At 34.3% G+C, this 21,130-nt stretch overlaps 1 protein-coding gene across 3 annotated transcripts in view; it reads right to left on the minus strand.

The window, feature by feature from the left end:
- Lingo2 (leucine rich repeat and Ig domain containing 2) overlaps window positions 1-21,130 on the minus strand; it is a 486,815-nt gene that overhangs the window by 11,630 nt on the left and 454,055 nt on the right. The gene's annotated exons all lie outside the window — the stretch shown is intronic.

A 21,130-nucleotide genomic window follows, 5' to 3' on the forward strand; every position in this document is an offset into this window, starting at 1 on the left:
AATTAAAACAGCATAGTTTTCAGATCAGCCCAGACAGAATGGCTGTCATGGATGAAACAGTAACAAATGCTGTTGAGAATGTGGAGGGCAGAGAATTGCTATATGCTACTGGCAGGAATACAAAGTGATCTAACCACCATGGAATTCAGTCAGATGACACAACAATACCACTTCTGTGTATGTACTCAAGTAACTCTAAGTCAATATGACAGAAATACAGGTAAGCGTATTAAAGCATTATTCAGAATACCCACATTACAGGATAAGTCTGGGTATCCATCTATATATATATGTGTGTGTGTGTGTGTGTGTGTGTGTGTGTGTGTGTGCATGTGTGTGTATGTATTTTATTTGGCCATAAAACATGACATTATGTAAAGGCTAGAATTTTTGTTCAACCAGGGATATCATATTGAGCAAAAAAGCCACACACAAACAAAAACAAATAAGACATGTTTGATTTGTGGGTATTAGAATCCTCATATAAACATATTCATATGATATGAAAATAGATGGGAGATTTGGGAAAGGAAGGAGTCTAACAGGAGGTATAGACTGAGGAAATGAATGCAACCAGGGTGAATATAGTTAAAATTCGTGAATTATTTGAAGAAAATTATCAGTATGAACCCCAGTACTATATATGATGGCTATAAGAATATATATCCAGAATATTTGTTACAGCTTGGAAACTATAGAGGAAGGTATTACTTTATTGTATGCCTCTCAAATATTTCTCTGTTTTAGTCTAGAAGCACAAACTGCTGACTCCATTTAGCTCTTGCTGTCAGCAGAAGGCTTATGATCAAAGCTTGCTCACAATGTCCAACTGTGACCAAGGTTTGACAAGATGAACTTTGTTTTGTTGAGAATAAAGCAGGAAACTGAAATCTATAGGGAGCTTACTAGGCTTGTTCATTGATTCTCATCAAAGGGACTCTGCAAGCATAATGATTAGTACCTTATTAAACTTAGTGGGTGAAGCTGGTTATTTTCATCGTTACATTTTCTCTATGCTGGCTACTTCCCACTTATTCTTGCACTGGAGAAACACAAATATAAGTATCAGGGATGGTGCAAAAGTCAACCTACAAGAACAGAACATGCAAGTATGTTGGCTCACTTAAGTGGCTCAGGTTCTGGTTCATATATTTGCTAGTGATAAGCCATAGATGGCGATACCTATCATTCTTCTCTGTGAATTTGTCATCATGAAAGAGAGCACTGATCACTAAAGATGTATATATCAAGTGCCTAACACATTAATAGCTGTCATCATACCAATTAATAGGAGATAATTATTGGTTTCTGGAGGTTCTATTGGTCAGGATCTCCTTGGAGGATAGGAGAGTATTGCAAGAGTAAGTCTCCTAATGGGTGATACAGCAGTCAGGAAAAGTGGACAGATTATACAATGGAGAGAAACAGAGAGTGTTAAACAGCTAGAATCTTTAAAAACACAAGAAAAGAAAGGAGTCACAGCTGTATATTGGGGAAAAGGAAGGTTGAAAAGGACAAATGACTTAAATTGATGATAAAGTAGTGATAAAGAAAGGATAAACACCTTAAGCTGGGCAATTCTATGAGGAATTTAGTTTTCTGGCAACTGAACAAGAGCACACACAATAAATGGACAATATGTTAATCTCTATAAAACTCTTATGTTAGCTACTGGTTTTGTTTTCTCCAAATAAACCTATTTCCAAAATGGTGAAGGGGCTGGCTGGTGAGGGGAATGAGGTAGTGAAAAGAAGGTAGAGAAGGATTTGATGAATAAAAGCGCAAATGAACCAAACATTCCAGATGTCTAAAATTATTAAATCTAAATCTCATGTTCTATCAAATCAGATAATAGAGAGTTTGGAAACTTGTGTGAAGGATTTGAAAACTAAAAAAATAAAAAAAATTAAGTTTTGTGTCTTAAATCTCAATAGAGTCCCTACAAAGGGACCAACTTAACTTGAAATTGAAGCTTAAAGTCATAAACCTGACAGGAGATACATTTATGCTTCTACATAATCTCCAGATAGTGTACAAAGCATTGCATATCTATTTCTATTCCTTTATTTGGTTTTGGTTGGAGGAGATACTAAGTTTTGATACTGAAGCTTGGAGAATGTTCAAGGAGAAAAGATGATTGCCATTATGAAGCTAGATAGGTAGATTATCCAATATGCTTTGTGTTATAAAATAATGATTAATATCAACCATAAAGGGTGATGATCAAAGGTACTCAGGTGCTCATGCAGGAGGGCATACCTTATTTAGACACTGATTCTATAAATAATTGAAGGTAGTTCCGGATATATAGTTACTGCAACAATGACTGTTAGATATTCAGAAGTTATCGTTTGACTCTTAGGATGAATTCATCTGTTTGCAGATGAGCTGCTTATCGTTTACTGTAATAAAGTTTATATACATTGATATAAAATGAATATAAAATTAGTGTTGGATATGTCATCAGAGAGTATCTTTGTTTTGTCCTTCTGTTTTCTTTTGATAGTTTTTCTATGAGAGGTCAACAGATTAGGGAAGCTCTTATTGACCTGGAGACATCGGAGTAGTTAGTGTTTTCTGGAACTGACCATTTTAAAGTTGACTCCTTTGAAGTAGTGATTAAGTGACTTTTTTGGATCTTCAGTCAAAGGTTATCTCATACTTAGTTCCCTTTTACTTGGAGAAGTGAATTTGTTTGTTGGGTAGTGTGTCCTTCCACAGTCTCTGGTGATATTACATGCTAAGCTCCAAGTTCCTTCCTAGGTTGTAGCACTGTGAAAGACAGGAGGCTACCAGGGGGCTAACATTCTCATGCATGTTGCATTTAGGACACGGGGAATACACATCCAGGGGCCCTGGAAGTACAAAGTCAATCCCAATACTCTGCCACAGGAAAACCTCTACTTAATATTTGCTTTGCAGATTTTCTAGCAAAAGAAAAAAGGTATGATGCATCTATAGCTGCAGAGGAAAGCCATTAAAGATGCTACACAATCCCTTTTCAACTTATATCATGATTTCATAGGTGAAATCACCCTTTTGCTAATGTTTCATTTGTCTAAAGTTGCAGCCATAGATTGGGGAAAGTTGTCCTGTCCACTATTTCTTTGTCTGTTGTTCTTGTTGCTGTTTATATCTTATTTATTTATTTATTTATTTATTTTGTGTGGGGGGCAGGATATTTTGAGCTCTTAACTTCTATATATAATTCTTTTGTTCTTTTTCATTAATTACTCCATAAAATTTTTATACCAATAACTGATACTCTATTTGTATGCTTTTGTTGGTTTTGAGATAGGGTCTTATGTAGCCAAGAATGGCTTTGAGCTTCCAGTTGCCCTGCCTATGCTTCTGTAGTGCTGAGAGTATAGGAGTTTGTCACTATATACACATATATATATATATTACTATATATTATGTAAATGTTACTATAATATATATGATAAATATATATATATATATATGATACTATAATAATTCTTCTTAAAGATAGGAACACACACACTTTTCTCAATTCTCTATGAGTTATGCTGTACTTTTTCTGACCATAAAAAAGACAAATCTATTTCAAAACATGAGTTCATCTTGTATTCAAGTGACTAACTATTAGCAAAGATTGTCCAAAGCCATTAATTAATAGTTTTTGTTTAATCTTTCCTCTGCAATGGGAGAATTCCCTGTTCTGGTGTTTATTTTGATCTCTTTGAAATGCAAATTATTGCTCTTCTCCAATAGTTTCAAATCTCCTTTTGGCCTACATAGAGAGACACTTGGACATATAGATATGCCTATTCTACTTAAGGCTTTTAAAGATTAAAGTGGGGCTGTCTAATTTAAGGTTTGCCTCTCATTGAAATTAATATTACTAATCAAAAGACAGTCAATCTAAAATGTTTAGTAACCCATAAGCTATATAGTGGTAATTAATCACATCACAGAGATCTGCCTCTGTCTTAACACTTACTCTTAGTTTTCTTACTTGAAAGTGGAGTCATAGTAACAACCCTACAGGAATAATGTGAAAATAAGATGTGATAGTGAAGCTAAAGGAAGGAGAAATGTGTCAGACACAAAATATCTCAATGCCTTCAAAGTCTTTACTGATGTAAATAGTTACCTACTGTGGATAGATTAAGGTAAAAAGAACATATGGAATTTGTTTTTTCTCCTAAGAAATTAGTTACAACTTTCTGAGGACAGACAAAAGAAGCTCTGAGATGTGCACTGCTGCTTATTTGGAGAGAAGGAAAGAAATGTCTGACTACTGGTGGTAGATAGGCTAAAGAAACACCCCAGCTGATCTGTACAATGCGTGCGGCCACAGAGGGTGGCTGCTCCTTTAGAGGGTTACTGAAGTTTACTTGAGGAAGTAAGATCAAATGGAAGAGTCCTGTTAGGCAGTTTTTCTTTTAGATTCCTGGGTTTTAGCTACTGTTCCATGAAGAACTGGACTCTTTGAAGTGTAAATACTCAGGAACAAAGAAGAGTTCTCTGGAGATCACCTGATTTAATTAGTCAGTGCTGAAAGCACCTGGACATTTTAGCTTCACTTGTTAAAAGCTGTTAAAATAAGATAGCTGCTTTAAATTCTTTCTGGACCGCTCTGGAAACTAAACGAGCATACACTTATACTCAATGACTGATGAACCCTGGAATCCTAGTGGTTTAAACTGTGGAAGTTTCTTAGTTGATCCATGAAGTCATTGAGGGGTTTATGCTCTCTTCTGGTTCCTCCCTCTTCTAAGTCCTTCTCATTTGAAAAGGGTCAATAACTCGAGGCTGATAAGAATGAGATTTGATGATCACACCCCATTTGCCACAACAGGCACAGAGTTGTGATAGAGGCTTAGAAAATTCCAGTATGTATGTGATCCATAGGAAGTGAACAGTGTAAGTGACAACTGATTTTACTACTAATTTAGTTTGTATGTAGTGTTTTGTGCTTCTGTGGTTATGTTATTCTAGGATGGCCTTAAGCATCTAGAAATGGTCATTTTATATAAAAAGTCATTAACAACTTTGTATCTAATTTTTCCTTTTTTCTCACACATTAGAGATGCAAGCGCATTTTACCTCAGTATGGTTCAACCTTGGGCTTTTATTGATATAACAATCTTTATTAGAGTGAGTGTTGAATGTAAAATTCCTGTTGGTGTACCTATTCTGTTTTTCGTTTTTATTGTTTATTTTTCTAAATAGGTAAGAAATCAGATTTTGCCTCCAGTAACCTTAGCAATATGGGAAAATCTTAGTTTGAATAATGAAGCCCTTTGTTAGTCAAGATGGTATATGTACTCTAAACGAAAACAAAGTCTGAGCATGAGGAATGTCGCCTCAACTCCCAATGCTTAAAAATATGTACTAAGAATCCCTGAAAGATACCTTGAACTACTTTTCATTTCTTCTGAAGACACATTAATGCTATATAAAACAAAGAATATTATTTTGATAGTAATGCATGATAGGAATCATTGGACAGGGAAAAAGGAAGTAGTTTCCTGTCAGCATAATGACATAGAATATGAGAAATGAAGTAACTATTCTTGTCTCATATTAGTAAAAATTCTATTATTTTATAGTAAATTTTTAGATGAGGCGAAGAAGGAAAAATTCAACCTTTTAGAAAACACTAGAGCAATAAGTTTCATTTACGTCCTCAACTTATCCCTTTCGCACTCCAATTTCAGGAAATATTTTTAAACTTCTATTTATTTTAGCAACTTGGAGTTGTCAGTTTACTGCATGAATTCCAAGACCAGACACTGGAGCTGTGAATACTACTTAGTAGAAGAGTGCTTGCCTAGCAAGCTGGGCTCTGGAAAGCTGTCAAGGAAGCTTTAACTGATCAATAAACATCTACTGGGTAATGTGTATTATAAGACAGAGCTGGGGGACACAATGCAGTGAAAACATAATTCACATTCTCAAATACCTTACAGTCAGTAGGAAAAGTCCAATAATAAGTTAAGGATATTAAATGTTTTTTCCTAAATTTAAATAAATTATAACTATAAACAAAGATACATTATTACAGTAACAAATACATTGAGTTTTTTAAAACTATTATATACCCTGTAAAATAACTATATTTATGATTATCCTCTTTAATTGTCCTTTAGAACTAAAATGATGACTACAGGAGAGGTTTATTGAAAAAGTTCTAATTCTTGTAAATGAAAACAAAGGAATGCATTTACATCAATATACTTAATATAATTAAGGAAAACTACTCACAAATCAAAGGCTGAAAAAAGTACAACAAATGTGAGGTACCAGACTGTAGAGCATTGCATATTTAGTCTGTCAATTCTTTTTCCAGAGTCAGGCATGAAGAATCAAGAATGTAAACTCAGCCCTTCAGAGACTGAGATAGGATGGAGGGTTTAAGGCTAACCTAGGCTGCATAATAAGACACTGTCTTAAAACAATAAAGAACAAATAGATGTTTTTAGTGACCGTAGATTTAATCTTATGCTTTTGAAAAAGAAATAAGAACAAAACTATAATCATAGAATCTTCTGAAGGGATAAACAGCATACAGGTATTATAATATATAATCATATTACTTTCAATGTCTTTACTCAGTTAATTGACAACATTATCAGGTTGGGATAGAAGATAAGTTTGTGTTTTGGTTGCTACTTCTATTTCCTCTGTTATTGTTCTTCAAGTTCCTCTCTATTTCTTTTGTGTGTTTTTTAATATACACAGTTTATTAGTTCTACAGTAACCTACATTCTACAAGTTGGTGTCTCTGTGTTCTCTTAGAACAGTAATTTTAAACAGTGGTGCCTACAACTTTAAGTATAGAGGAAGTCAGTGGGAAAGAAATGGCTGCCGTCAGAATACTGCAAAGAGACTTGTCCCTAGGCTTCAGTTAGCTGATCTTCACAGAAACTCCCTGCCACCATCAGTTTTTGAGTTCCCCAGGAAGAAAGACAGCTATGACTTTGTTCTTGTGCTTAACAAGAATCTTTTACAAGATTAGTAGGAACTGTCTCCAGAGGAAACAATAATCAGAGCACAATGTTTTCCAATGCCAGATGCCTTCTACTTATGTCAATTCTGTCTAATCTATGTCACTTCCATTGTTTGCTACGTATTTTTACATAAACTCACTTAAATAATGAATAGCATAAAATAAAATTATAATTCAAAATGTGAAAATTTGGAATTTACATTATGTATATGTGAGAAACAAACTTATAGTATATCTAAAACTTGTCTTATCAGGCTTTCAAATAAGAGACTTGCTCTCTGGAAAAAATTTCAAGTCTAGATAAGTGTTAAAATTGTGTCATTTTTCTTATTACAATCAGAAGATTAGCAGTCAACTTTAAAAGGGATGACTGTGTTCTCATTGATTGTTACCAAATGAAGTACTCTGCACCTAAAGCTCAGCATGCCACACTGCACTCAGTTCTTCCTGTGGGAAATACCTTACTGGTGTGGAAGCCATAAATGTCTTGCATACCTAGTACCCTTATCAGATTTTGGTAAATAAATCAAGACAGAATGGATAATTTTGAGGGGTCAAATATTTAACAAATGCCTCATTCTTTCTGTTTGCTCAGCTTCCTACCATTCCCATCTCATTTCTCAAACACACTCCCTTTTTGATATAGTTTTGACATTTTTTTTTTAATTTCATTGATAGGAATGAATTGTTAGGGAAATAACAAGTACTCTTTCTTAGATAAGTCATTCCTAATGAATAGACAGAGGGACCATATTTGGATTGATGATTTGATTTATCTATTTAGGTTGAAAATATACATATGCCTGAGAAGAAGTTTAATTTAGATATATATATGTTTGAGGATCAGTTTGCATCTGTGTGTCATACACACATGCACACACACACACACATGCACATATACACACACATATACACATATTATATTATATAATATATATGCATATATGTGTATGTCAATATGGATATACATACATACATATATATATATATTACACAAATAGCAAAAAAGAAGGAAGAACAATTATGTATATTTTAAGTTATTTATATTTGAGTTAACATTTCTGGGATCATGGGGATTCAGATTATCTTGAATATTATATTTACCTTCATTCAACATATGTGCTAATTATCCCCATCTGCATAAATTGTCTTTAAAGAAAATCCAACAAATAGCTCAGCAAACAGATTTTTATGGTTCAAAATTAAGGTGAAAACAAGATATAGTCTGAAAGAGTTTGGAGACAGCATCAAACAGCTTATACACAGAAATGATTCCTAGCAATTTAACACCACTTCACAGGAAACAATGTCTTTTGAGACTGCAGCTCAATAACACTAAACAGATAATTCATAACATATGAAATCTTCACTTGAATATTCAAAACCAGGTCATCTTGATTTATTACCAGATAAGAAAAACTGTTCTTTTAAACAGGGTCTGTTAATGTTTAACTATGTAGCCAGAAGAAAAATTAGCATTAAGCATCAATTTATGGCACAAATCACAGGGTTCATATGATTTTAAAATAATGACACTGAATACGTGGCATGGCTACCTAGTATGCCTTTCCTTGGTTCTGTCTTTTTACACACCCTTCCAGTGTTAGAACAGTTCTCCTTGCCTCTTTACAGATGGGAAAGCTGGGTACTGAGTTACAATTACTTTACAAGATCTTACCACAATAAATCATACAAATGAGACTAAAACCTGGGGTCTTTATTATTCCTTTCTCCTAACAGAACGTGTCGTTGAATTATCAGGATATCAGAGTAACCAGTTGAAGGTCATTCAAGGCAAGGGCAGAGCTACAGTTCTGAACAGCTTAAGGTTTTCATCAACTTAGCTGAACTTCCTCTACCTTTGAAAAGCATATTCTGTAGACTAGACAGACACTTATAGTAGTGGTTCTCAACCTTCCTAATGCTGCAACCCTTTAATACAGTTCTCCATGCTGTGGTGACCCCCAACCATAAAATTATTTTCATTTCTATTTCATAACTGTAATTTTCTACTGTTATGAATCATAATGTAAATATTGTATTTTTCTGATGGTTTTTGGTGACCCCTGTGAGAAGGCTGTTCACCGCCAAAGTTCTCATTGATCCACAGATTGAGAATTGCTTGTATATAGCGTAAATGATCAGTTTTAACTTTATTAAGGTCTCATAATGTTATACTAGTATCATGTGCATTGCATGGAATAATACAGGATGTGACAGGGTTATATCTCTTCTAGTGAGCTATGTCTTCTACAAATACAGTGACTGAAGGTTATGGCACACAGACTGTGACACTATTCATAAAAACAATGAGCCAAGGGAGAGAATGTGGCCATTATCTACCAGCTGACAGACTTTTGCTTTGATAGTCCCAGGCTGTTGTTTTTCTTGGGCATCTCAGAGTTGTATAAATATTTTTTTCAAGATATTGCTTTTAAAACCATGTGATGCTTTCAACATAAATGTGAATGAGAATATATTTGACACTATTAAACTAGTTTGTGGTAAAGAATTTGATGTGAAAATTGAGGTGTAAGACCAGAATTCAGCAGATTCTGCTATTTGTGGAGGTGGGTGAGTCATCTTTACAGCTGCAAGACTGCTAACAGTGAGGGTTCACATTTAAATGAAGGGTAAACAACACTGATTTTGTGTGTCATTTTTGCTGTGGGGAGAGTAATTGTTCTATGGATTCCCTTAATGCCTCAGGATTTATTGTCCTTGACATTCAATCCTTTTTTTGAATTCCAGTGTGAGAACGTTTTGTATAGTAGACTACTTTTCGTATCCATGATGCTATGGTTGGCTGAACTCAAGTCAGAGACTTAGAGTAAACTTTATCTATAGATACAAATTGTAACCTTGAGAATGGGCAAGGATAGAAAGGGTACAGGATGGTTTGGGACTACCATATGTAGATCTAACTTCTGTTTTTTAACTGATGATACCTTGTTAATCTAATGGGAGTGGGATTATGAAGCTTTTTCTCTATGAGATACAGTTGATTTCTAGATCTCTGAAATTTTTGTTCTTAGAGAAAAGTTCCAGTACACACTTTTCACTGAAACTAGCAAAGCCACACTGAAGTTTTGTAACTACATTTTTCATATTAATTATGCAAAATTCCAGTCTTTGTCCTTCCCCACCTTCTTCCTTTGTCTTCATCCTGTAACCCTCCTATTCAGTTTTCATCTTTTTTTCCTTGTCCTCCATTGCTCTTATTCTCTGGACTACTAATCCTTTCTTTCCCTCTTAACTCAAAGAAGGTGTCCAGAGTATTACAAACCCTATAAACTGCATATGAAAAAATAATTAGAAAGAATCCTAAATGTAAAACAATTAGGTATTAAATTAGTCAGAAGATCAGTTTGTTTGTATTTGTCTCACCACACATTACAAATGTATCACTCAAAGAATATGGAAAGTCCCAGTCAGGCTATTTTTCCCCCTTGGGGTATAAGCTCTCTCTAAAAAAAAAAATTCCAGGTAGGATAGTCTTCAAAAATATTTTTGAAAATAAATAAAAATACTAAACAATTACTGTAAGAAGTTGGTATTCATATTTGTTCATATAATTTTAAGTCCTCTCTGTGACTTCCATGTCAGGCCATAAAAGTGAATCAAGCCATAAATGGTATGAAACATAGATGAAGAAGGATGAAGAAAACAAACAAATAAACAAAAAACAAACAACAAACAGAAAACCAAAACCTAAACAAACAAAACAACCTCCTTTGTCTTGGTTTAGGTAATGGTGAGGGCATCTAAGGATTTATTGTATGAATTCAGTTTTGTGGTACTTCTTAGCATCAGCAGCTGGCTTCCGGTAATCTAAAGCTGATTACTGTGTAAAGGAATGAAAAATAGATTCTAATTAGATAAAATTATCTATGATTAGAAACCTGAGATAAGAGAAAGTTATAGTTTCTGCAGCTTCATTTAACAAAGAACAATGTCCTGTCATCTTAGCCCTCTTGTCCTTGTCCTAAAGGTCCTCTAACAGCCTGTTTGGCAGAATCAGTCACTCCTCCACAGCAAAGGACCTGGGCAGCACAGATGTCTATAGCAGCTTAAGCTTATAGTTTGGCTTTAGCACATTGTCAAAAAGAGTGATCCAAAATCTACACTGAGGCCAAATTAAAGACTAATTTCTCTATTTTTCACAAGTCTAGCTTTATAGATATTTTATACAGACCAACCTGTTGGCCCAGAGGATAGTGAAAACCTTGGTTTTTTCCTACCCAGGAGGTTCTTCCTTGAGTCTTATAGATTGGTGTCTCATTTTGATCAGTGCCCACTGAGGGTACTATAATGGTTAATTTTATGCCAGCTTAACCTTCCTGTGGGATGTCATGGTAGTCTGCAAAACTGTTTCTCCCTATTTCTCTGAGGTTAGTATTTTAATTCAAAGACTGAGTTAAGAAGATCGACTCTCCAGTATGGACAGGAATCAATCAATTGGTTGGGAACAACAAGACAAAAGGTCAGAGAGATTATATTCTCTCTATTTTGTGGTGTTTGATGAGATCCAAGCAAACTGCAGTAATGAGGATCCTATGCTCAGGAGATGAATGAATCACTCTTCTAGCAGGGAGTAGAGGGTGGAACTCTGGCTGATGACAAAGCTGGAAGAGTAGAACTCTAAAACATCTGAGGACTGAAATGCATCCTCAGAAAGATCTATCTGTCAGCATAGACACCTGTCTGGTCAGTCCAGAGACCCAGTGGGTGAAAATAGGAACACACAGCTAGCATAAGTTGCTCTTTAGGTTTACAGATGTATTTCTGAGCACTGATCCTACAGTGCTCATCAGTCTGAACTCCCTTTAGTGTTTCATCAAGAGCCAGATAAAATGTCAGTCTTCTACATTGGTGACTGATTGTGTGTGTGTGTGTGTGTGTGTGTGTGTGTGTGTGTGTGTGTGTGTGTGTTACATTTTTATGGCAGTATCAGATTATAGGCACATGAAACAGGTAAAATATATTGAAATAACACTCCCTCTGTCACTTAATTTTTAGAGAAGAGTATAAATGGACCCCTGTAAAGATGTCATTACACAAAAAGTCAGTTTTGAATTCTGCTTTTAAATATGGTCAGTAATTCTCTTGTATCTCCCTACTAGATGGCATTGGTTTAAAAAAAGTGTAAAGTTTTTCAACAGCTTTGGGAATATACAGTTTGGAACTATGACAGTGTGCCTGGAAGAACAAAGGTCATGTGCTGGAACAGCAGTTATTCAGTGGAGAGTTTGCTCTCCATTGCAGTCCCCAGTGATGGCTGGGGACTCTTCACTACTCTTGGGACTGAGAAAAATATTTCAGCTCAAGGTCTTTTACTTGACATCTTAGAAAAGGGGCTTTCAGTTTCTGGGTTCTGAATTTAGGACATTTCCTCTTGGACTATCTTGCCTGGGTCTCAATTCTAGTTTTTTAAATGTATTAGAAATTGTTAGAAAGACCCAGACAGAAGAAGCACTGTATAAATTTACCTCCATTTGCGTCTTGGAAGTCTGGGTTTTATGAAGGCTGTATCTTCATAATTTCAAGGAATAAATATCAGAGGTGGAAACAAAAAGAATCACAACAAGCCTTTACATAAAGCTTCTGGTAGCTTTTTAGTATTGAGGGTTGAGATAGTTGAGGGGAATAATACAAATGTTGGGAAGGGGCACAGGATGCTTCTTCTGAGTCAGAAAAGGCCTGTGGGTCCTTTCTGCTTGTGAGGCCCTTTGAAGAACCTTAAATAGTCAACACCATGCTGTGCTCAGTACCACCACATGGACCTATGAGTTTTTACTCAGTGTTTATAGTGTTCTGAATTTTCAGGACAAAATGACCCCCCCCCACTCATTTTCAGTACTGTGCTCAAAGAACTACCTCGAACAGTAAGGCAAGTAAAGGAAATTGAAGTAATACCAAAGGTAAAGAAGAAGTCAAACTATCCCTACTTGTAGGTGATATGATTTTATACATAAGAGACCCCCAAATTCTACCAGAAACCTTTTATTAATCCAAAAAAATTCAGGAAAATGGAGGGGTACAGAATCAATCTACAAGAACCAATAGCTTTTCTGCATACCTATACAAAACCATCCAGCAAGAGATCATGAACAGATTCTCATTATTTAAGAAAATAAAATTTCTAGGCATAAATCTAACTAAGGATGTAAAAGACCTCTACAATGAAAACTCTAAATATATGAAAAAAAGGCATTGAAAAAGATACTAGAAAATGTATTATCACATATTCTTATGGATTGGTAGAAATTAATATCATGAAAGCAACCAGTCTACTGAAATCAATTTACAGATTCAACACAATTGCAATCAAAATCCCCATCTTGTTCATCACAGAAATGAAAGAAAAAAATTACCATAAAATTTATATACAACCATAAAAGACTATGGATAGTCAAAATAATCCAGAGCAACAAACCTTTTCTGGAGAGATTATCTTTGCAGACTTGCAGATATATCACAGAGTCCACACTATAATGAAAACATACATGTTGACCAATGGAACATAATAGATGATTCAAACAGGAACACACATAGCTAATGCCTTCTGATATTTGACAAAGATGCTAAAAACATGCCCCAGAGAAAAGATGTGCAGAGAAAACTGCATGCTTGAATGTAGAAAAATTAAGTCATACCTATGTCTGTCACTTTACACAAAAAGCTAATTCCAAATAGATCAAAGACCTATGTGTGAAACTTGAAACACTGAAACTTCTAGAAGAAAATATAAGCAGTGTCCAGCATTATATAGGTCTAGGAAAGGGCTTCCTGAGTAAGACTCCATTTTCCCTGGAATTAAGGTTAACAAGTTGACAAGTGGGACTTCACAAGCGAAAAAGCTTCTTCACAGCTAAAGAAACTAGCAATTGAATGAAGAGGAAGCCCATGGAATAGAATTTTTTCCAGCTGTACACCTGACAGAGGATTAATATTCAGAATATATAACAAACTCAAGAAACAAAGAAGCAGAAACTCAAATGACCCATTCAAAAATGGTCTACAGATCAGAACAGACAGTTCTCAAAAAAAAAAAAAAAAAAAAAAAAAAAAAAGGAATAAAAGTGGTTAAATACATCTAACATCATTCTAAATATTTACCTTTATGCCCATGAATAAATATAGCTCTTATCCCTCATCTAATAAACCTTCTTTGCAATAGATGAAGACCATCATAGAAAACTACAACATATCAAAATGCACAGTACAGGTGATTGAACACTTTTTGGATCCAATTGATACAGCCACAATACACATCCTATACTCATGGTTCAGGGAACATCATGGAAGACGATCTGGAAAGTGTAAGATCCAGAGGACCATTAAGTCTACTTTGAAGATTGTCTCCCAAATGACAATGAAGCTTCACCCATGATATTGCAATACATAACTGCCTAAACAAGACCTAAAGAAATACAGATAGTTAACATGGAACAAGGTGATCTCCCAACAACCCATTCTTAGACAAAGAGCAACTAAGGAATGCTGAGGGAGGGAGATTAAGTCTTTCCCAGGCATGAGCTCCCTAATTTGTTATTCAATATCAAAAGCTGATCCCTGGAATCATAAACATACAAATGACACTAAGCAAAGCAGACTGTGTAGACTGAGGTTTTGTATATGTGTGTGTGTAAAACCATGTATATATGAAAAAAGAGGATGTAAATTTAGGATTGAAGGGTGGGGGCAGGTAAGAGTTGCAGGGGGAACTATAGAGAGGAAATAATATAGGTACAGTTTAATTAAAAATAAAAGGATATAATTTCAAGGACAAAAGTGGTATTTTTTTTCTGACTGTCAAGTGAAAGCTTTGACCATTAACATTTGGAAATCCAGGGAGTAGGCAGTAATTAAATGTTTTTCACAGTATTTTCATTTAAAGAATATAAAACTTTATTACTCACTAAAGTTTCTTAGTTGTCACCTTACATAAATAGTCAAAATGGCAAATATAAGAAAAACTTCAACCTACTTAGGGAAATTCAAAGCCAATTTGTTCTAGAAAATTCCAAAATTATGTTTGACATTAGGAAACACTTGCTACAAGGCTCAAACCTGGGAGATTTAAACAGACTAAGCTGACTTATCAAACTTTGTGTTTGTGAATGTACTCCAGGTTGTTCATTCTGTTGCCAGGGAAGTTATAAGAAATCTGGACTTCTGATTTGCACTGCCGGGCCATCAGAGAGAGGAACTAGTGGTGTCTTTTATTGTGTGCATTTAGCTCTGAGGTCTTTGCAGAAATGATGATTTAGGAACTTAGTGACAAGGGGTAAGAGAAAACTGTAATAGCCATTTTTTTAGGTTACTGAAAAATGATTGATGGCAAGAAGTCATTACAGTGATTAGAATTTTATTCAATGTGGCAGCTTTAGTAATGCACTATTTAAAATATCTTCCATTATATAAGTTCATGCTAGAGAGAATATATTTAATTATTTGCAGAGTCAAGTCCTACTGAAGTAATGGTAGGCTGGTAACTGATAAATGCCTGGCACTGCAAAGGGTGTGAGAATGTCCTACTTAATATGCTTTGCTAGAAATTTTATGATTTAGTTTTGAAACTACTTCTCCTATTACAACTTTTGCCTGCATTTCTATCAACATATTTATTAAAGTTATGTAAAAGTAACCATCACCCTTCCAAAACTGACATGAGTGAGATCCAGTACACATAATAACTGGACTTTTCTCCTTTGAATTAAGTAGATCTTTATACCCTACAGCAATGTTTTGTATATTGAACCTTACTCTCTTTAAAAACCTTATGAAATACTGAAATTGTAAGATATATAGAAATCAAGCTAGGCACTTTTGTTGTAATGCGTAGAGCATGATGGGAGAAAATGACAATAATGGCTTTATTCAGCTCTTCACCCTATTAATTACAGAACCAACTGTGCAGACAATATATGCTCACCTGTAGAACAGTAAGAGGATAGAAATAGGGCAACTGATCATTTTCTGCTTGGATATAAGGTCAGCTTCACCGTAACAAATCCAAGCCTGTCTGTAAATTTAATCAAACTCCCATGCTTAGGGAGGCTGTATGTCCTAGGTGCTGGGGAACTAACTATTATTGTTCAGCTAAGCTGACATACAATGAAATTGCCTTCTAAATATGTATGCTTATATCCAGAGACAAATGTTATTCTAGTCCTTGATTAGAGAAACCCTTCTTAGCACTAAACAGAGGTGAATGCAAATGCAGAGATTCATGGCTGTCCATGCTGCTTTGCATAAGTGATATTGGAGGTTTAAGTAATGAACAAGACATTTAAACTTCTTCTCTAATGCTTAGGAAACATTACTGAAGAAGGAGTAGAAAGAATGTAAGAGCTAGAAGATGGGGAGAAGGGCTGTGGAATCTTGTATTCTTGGTATGGCTCAGACATTGCAAAATCAAAAACTCAAAGCAGCTGCAATTTACTGTGAAGCACTGTCCATCATCAGTCAGTCATTGATGTAGGAAGGTCTTATGGGACCTTACTCCTTTCTCTTGAACTATTAGTTACTGATAAATTATCTTCAGTTATCTGTCTGTGGCTCTGACAGTCAGTCTCCACCTCATTTCAAACTCATGATCTCATGATCACAGTTGTCCCATTTTAACTCTGGGGAAAGATACACACACACACACACACACACACACACACACACACACACACACACAACATTGAATATGAGAAAAGAATTCATTGGGATGAGGGATCAGCAGTAGTGAAAGTGTCAGGGGTGGGAGGGGAAATATGAGGTGAGAGTAAGTTTATACTTGTATGAAATTGTCAAGTAAATTTAGTTAATATCTTTGGAAGAAAAATTAAACAATCTACTGTACTATTGAAAACTTACAACTGGGTTTAAAATGCTACTGTACCCCATTTTATAACTGTTTTGGAAGAGTTGTGGGTGAGTTAGAAATTTCTCAAATATGAGATACATCAAAAGAGTTTGGAATTCCATTCCCTAGTGATCACCAACCTACTGATACTTTAAACTGCACAGCTATTGGTATTCCAAAATATCTTCATGGGAGCTCAATAAGAAGAGGAAACACCATGGTGTCTACTTTTAATATAATAAAGTGAAAAGACATAATGAAAACATCAGGAAGGAGATAGTTGTCCATGTCACCATTCTGCTAACTCTAAGCATTCTAGCATAGAAAGAGGCATCTGTTTGACTGTGGGAGAGAAAATACAGCACACCTTCCACTGGAAACCATGAATCAATCCTGCCACAGTAAAAACCAATGAACAATGTGCATTGATATTCAAGAATGAAGAGATGAATCAAGATGTTATTATAGTAAATAATAGAAAAGGTCTTAAACTTTGAGGATACAAATACCTCAGAACTTTCTCACCAATCAAATATAACTCATCTAAGTTTGCATCAATATGTCTCATATCTAAACTGTCACAGGTAAAAGAAAGAAGATTCTCAGGATTCAAGAGAAAAGACAGACATGAAAGTGCCCAAGTTAGGCTGACAGTGGACTTCTCAACAGTTCCCTTATAGGCCAGATCTGTCAGTACTGAAGAGAAAATAACCGTGAACTGAAAAAAGTTGACATTCTTTGCAAATGAAGGTGAGGTTAAAAAAAAAGTCCCTCGACTCAGTCACAAGATTGAGCCTACAAGAGATGACAAAGGAAGTTTTTTAACTAGAAGGGGACATTCATGAAAAGTTACAAAACCCACAGTTAAGCTACATAAACAAATTTAGAATATCTAATTTTGTAAGAAATGTGCATAAACTATTCATATAAAAACAGACACACCCATACACTAAGAGGCAATTTAGAGAATGTCATATGGGATATTAAAAGTTCAATATAAATGGAGGAAGGTATTAAAGTGTTACGGTTTTCAAAGAAACAGCTAAGTCACACTGCAGATAAATACTAACATACTGTAGACTATTCCATTCATCTTCTACATAGTACACTTTGAAAATGTTAGAGCACAAAACAAGCCTCAGTATACTAAAAAGGATAATGTTGAATGTCTTCTCTAAATATAGTACAATATAACAAAAACAGAAAACCAAAAAAAGCTTAGGAAGTTTCACAGATGGATGAAATTAATAGCTTCTTTTGAACAACAAATATATTAAGAAACAAATGAACATAGAGTTAAACAGACCAAAATCTTCAAAATTCAAGCAAAAGTATTAAGGGAAATTTACAGTAATAAGTAAATACCAGAAGGAAACATCGCAGGGTGCTGAAGAGATGGATCAGTGATTCAGAATACTTACTATTTTTATGGAACCAGGTTCATTTCCCCACACCTATATGATGGCTAAGTCTAGTTAAAGGTGATCTAACAACTTGTTCTGACCTCCACAGGCACTGAACTCACATGATACACTTATATACATGAAAGCAAAATACTCATAAGCATTCCAGGTTCATTTCCCCACACCTATATGATGGCTAAGTCTAGTTAAAGGTGATCTAACAACTTGTTCTGACCTCCACAGGCACTGAACATGATACACTTATATACATGAAAGCAAAATACTCATAAGCATAAAATATAAAAATCTTACAAAAATTATCAAATAACCAAATTGAATAAGATAAAAATCAGCATACAATTAATGAGGGAAAAATCATAAGAACAGAAATAGTAGAAGCTAAAACACAACCCAAAGAAGAAATGAGGCAAAGAGCTGGTTCGTTTCTTTGGAGGCAAATAAACAAAATAAATGAACTTCTGTCTAAACTAAGGAAACAATGAGGACTGAAGTAAATGAAATCAGTGACCATAAGGAAAAGAATACAAGTGAGTCTACCAAAAATACAGTCTACAGATTATTACACATAGCTATATGCTAACAAATTTTGTAATGTAGAAAAAAATCCTAGATATATACATTTCATAAAGACTGACTCATGAAGAAATAGAAAACTTGAACTTACCTACAAATACTAGGATTCAATCAGAAATAAAATGGGTCCCATCAAAGGCAATCCCAGTGCTGTCTATACTATCAAATTCTAATAAATGTTTCAAGAAAAAATAATAATTTTCTTTAAATTATACAACAAAGCAGAAAAAGCCTTTTTTTCCAAATACATTGTATGAGGTAAGCATCATCCTGATACCCAAACCAGATAAAGCACAACAAGGAATAAAGAATACTGATGAGTATGCTTGCACGTAAGTGCTAAAGTCCTCAACAAACACTAGCGTACTAAGTACAACAGCAAATTATGTATTCTTTACCATAACCAAGTAGGAATCATCTCAGGGAAGCAAAGATGCTTTGGTATATGGAAATAATGTTAACTCAATAAAACAAAAAGCTAATAAAATTCAACAACCCTTCTGGATTAAAATTATGGATAAATTTGGCATAAAAGTATATACCTTAAAATAATAATTCAATATCATTATGCTGAGGATGCATCTATTCTGCCATGCTACTGCAACATGATTTACCACAGCCAAGAAATGGGAGCAACCAGTGTATGTCAAGCAATGAACAAACAAAACTGTTGATCCATGAAAGATGATATCTTGTCAACTGCTAGAAAATGGGTATAACTGAATTGTTATTAGATTAAAATAAGCCATGTGTAGAAAGACAGTACTCCATAACTTCCATCATATGGAAACTAAAGAGATAATACCCAGAAGTTAAGACTAGAACATCAGTTATCAGAATTTGGGGAGAGTAGGCAAGAATGGATGGAAGTTGAACATTAGGAACTAAGTTGTATTTAGATAGAAGCAATAAATTTGAATGTGTTATTGCAGATATAGTAGGTTGAACAGACATTAAATAATTTACAGTATATCTTAAAAATCTAGAAAAAAGTTTGTAATTTTTCAACATAATGAAAAATTGGGGGGAGGTAAATATTTTTAAACTGATTTAAATATTACCTGACATCTATGTATTTAAACATTATATTATAATCCTTCATATGCATTTACTATATCTATATGTATTCAATATATATGCTTTATATATTGGTTTCTTAAATAATTTATAAAAACTTTTTAGAAACATATAATTTATAAAAACTTTCTCAAACCCATCCATGAGAATGTTAATACTTTTTGGCATACATAAAGATGAGCATATCTTGCTCAAAAAATACATGATATATATTTGTGTGTTACACTTTTCACTTTTGAGTGGAGTTAATAGTTTGAAAGCAATTATTTTTTTACTTACCTGTGGAGGACTAGAACTATATATAGACTGATACTGAGGTTCATGAGATGTACATGCTGGTTCTATCACTTATAATCTATGTAAATAAAATACTAAGTTATTTAACCAACTCATCTCCATTTTCCCATTGTATAGTGGGATAGCAACACCTCATAGAATTGCTATAGTATTGAACAAGTTAGCACATGTAAAATGCTCAGAGTAGTGTTTCCCTCCTAATAAATATTCCATGTAGATATGTCTAAGGTAACTTATACTTATGAAGGTAAGTTAAGCCATAAGAATAGAATTTAAGAATATTGACTCATTATTAGCTGCTGGGAAAAGAGAGTTGGAACTCAGCTCTGGTGAGTCAACCATGCTCTAGTGGAAGGCCATACAGCACAATAATTGGACAACACAAATAAGTCTTGATGAACTAAACTTGGGCTTAAAATTGGGCTCAATATTTTTTAAAGGATATGAAGTTGGATGGATAGGTAAGAGGAAAAGATAAGATCTTGGAAGCACTGGGGAGTGATGAATATGATCAAAATGTATAAAATTCTTAAAGAATAAAAGTTTAAAAAATAGAAAGGAAGTATTTCCTCAAGTGCTTTTCATGGTAGGAAGATCCAGAATGTTGTGTTGGAAAGAAATGTTCTATTTGTTCTAATGCATTGTATAAAGTGCCTACATTAGAATTGTTTGTAGCTTGTTTTAAAAAAATGCATTTAACTAAAATATGAAAAAAACCTGAACATATCATTACCTATACATGAATAATGTAAGTTTGGCAGAATATAAGAATAACAATGTATTTGTGAGGGAAGATAACTAGATAGATGTGGGAAAAGTCTTTTATTACAGCTTATTGAGTTACATTTGAAATTTAATTGTAATTTAAGAGTTTTAAATATTGAAATAATATAAATATTGTACATAATTATGAGATATCAA

Source organism: Phodopus roborovskii, unplaced genomic scaffold (assembly GCF_943737965.1).
Source record: "Phodopus roborovskii unplaced genomic scaffold, PHOROB, whole genome shotgun sequence".
Lineage (NCBI taxonomy): Eukaryota > Metazoa > Chordata > Mammalia > Rodentia > Cricetidae > Phodopus > Phodopus roborovskii.